Genomic DNA, 2,424 nt, shown 5'->3' on the forward strand with positions numbered 1-2,424 from the left:
AGAGAGAGAGAGAGAGAGAGAGAGAGAGAGAAGCAATAGGGTCCAGAGATGGACAACCAGGAATGTGAATGTCAGTAGAAAGAAATATGTTTATCTAGGAGAAAGAAGATTCCAGGGGCATATGCCATTTGTCTTCAAATATATAAAGGATTGTAATATGGAGAGAAATTTGACTTATTCTGTTTGGCCCCACCAGGCTAAACTAGGAGTACTGAATGGAAATTACTCAAGCAAATTTATACCTGATGTTAGGAAAAATTTCCTCTTAATTTCCCAACCTGCTGAACTTCTCTCGATTTTCCATCAAGTCTCGGGAACTTCTTTATCCAGCAAAGTCTCTAAAGCCCTGGAACTCACCTTGTCAGTACCCTGGGTCTCCTCCTTCCCTCTGAGTGGATGGTAGAGAGTTTTCCTCCCAGAGTCTCCATTTAAGGATGGAGTTGAAGTTAAACATCTCTTCATTTGCTGCCTGACTGCACTCCTCTGGGACTTCATCATGTCCTAGCTCTGGTTATATTCTTCCCCTGTCACTTGTTTTCTGCTTCATTTTGTATGTTTTCTATCCCTGGCCCCCTGCCCCCACCCTCCATTATATTGTACACTGCTTGAAGTCAGAGATTATATTGTAGCTTTTTGTTATATCCCTAGGACTTAGCACATAGGAAGCATTTAAGAACTGTTTAGTGACTAACAATGAGTGCTGTCCAAAAACGTAATGGGTATCCTCAAATGGTGGAGAGTTCCCTGATCTTTGAAGTCTTCAAGAAGAATCTGTGTAGTCATTTTTTTTTTTAGCAATTGGGGTTAAGTAACTTGCTCAAGGTTACAAGGCCAGTTATTTCTGGGTGTGGTGTTAAGTATCAGAGCCTGGATTCAATCCCAGGTCATCCCAAATCTAGGGCTGGTGCTCTTACTCACTGTGCCACCTGGACGCCCCTAAGCAACTGGGGTTAAGTAACTTGCTCAAGGTTACAGGGCCAGGTGTTTCTGGGTGGGTGCTAAGTGTCTGAGCCTGGATTCAATCCCAGGTCATCCCGACTCTGGGGCTTGTGCCGCCCCAGGGTAGTCATTTGTTGGATTCACTATAAATAGGAATTATTTTGTGGCAATGCAACCAAAAGTCCCTTCCAGCTCTCAAATTCCTTGAGGATGTTTTGAGTAATGACATAGGAGTATTTTGTGGTGTGAAGTAGAATAAATTAGGAAAATAGTAATGGCCTCTAGTAGGTTTTGAGTTTATCTTTGGAGAGATGGGGTAGCAGGATATTGGTGTCTTGAGGAAATAAGAGGTTTCAACAGCTACTGCAAGGACAGCAACCAGTTATATGTAACAGTCAAGAAAATAAGACTTGCCTTGTAGCCAGAGGACCCAGATGAAATTAAATAACATGAATGTGTAGTGGATTCAGGTAGCAGCTCCCTGAATTACTCCAGAAATGCTCAGCATATGGGGAGTAGGACCAGAGAAGGTATATGTAATGTGTGACTTAGTATTGAGAATTGGAGGGGGTATAAATGAATGAAGGAGGAACAAAAAAATTAATTGGCAGAGTACATTGCATGGTTGAAATGGTTAGCAATGCAACCCAGATAATGAAAGGAGAAAAATGAAACTAGGAGTGACACAAGGGGAAATGGGAAGTTGTGGTTAGAATGAATAGCAGGTTCAACAGATGTGAGGTAAAGGTACAAATGGAAAGATATTTGTGATCAGAAAGAATTTCAGAGTTTGAAATCATGAAGATGAAAGTTGTGGATGCTGATGATGTAAAAGGTGTGATCCTCTCCTCCCTCCCTCCACTTTCATCCCAGAGGGTTCCTAAATAAGAATTGAAGTTGAGAAAATTGATGACCTGGGAAGTGTGGGTGTTTGAATGGTCATCATTGTGGATACTTAAAGCATCAAGGATAAGGAGGGGGTTGTGCTGGGGAGTCAAATAGTTGATGAAGGAGAGAGTGTGATTTGGAGGGAGACAGATGAAAGCAAGAATGAATTGTGTTATAGAGATTTATGCATCGAAACTCAAAAGAGAAGTTACTGAGACATGGCAGTAAAGAGAAGATATGAAAGTGGAGATCAACTGCAAGAAGAATGTGGGATCCTTCTCCAGACACATTTTGTTTGGGGTGGGGACAGGCTGAGGTATGAGAGAAGTAGCATTGGAGAGGCTAAAAGATTTGTTTTTTTCCCTCAGGGAAAGCCAAGTTTTTGTGGGAAGGGAGATGAAAGGTAAGTGAGTGGAAGAAATCAAGGATGAAAAGAAACTTGTAAACAAGTGAAAAGAATTCCAAAAGAGCCAATGGAAAGAATGAATTGACAGAGGAGAAGTGGTAGTGGTGAAAGGCAGGGCAGAGCTGGAAGGGGATGCTGATGTGGATAGAGGTGTTTTCACTCTGTGGACAACCAGTTGTTCCACCTTTCAG

Source organism: Petaurus breviceps, unplaced genomic scaffold (assembly GCF_028583685.1).
Source record: "Petaurus breviceps papuanus isolate PSGF00001 unplaced genomic scaffold, PetGlider_PUasm1.0 685, whole genome shotgun sequence".
Classification (NCBI taxonomy): Eukaryota; Metazoa; Chordata; class Mammalia; order Diprotodontia; family Petauridae; genus Petaurus; species Petaurus breviceps.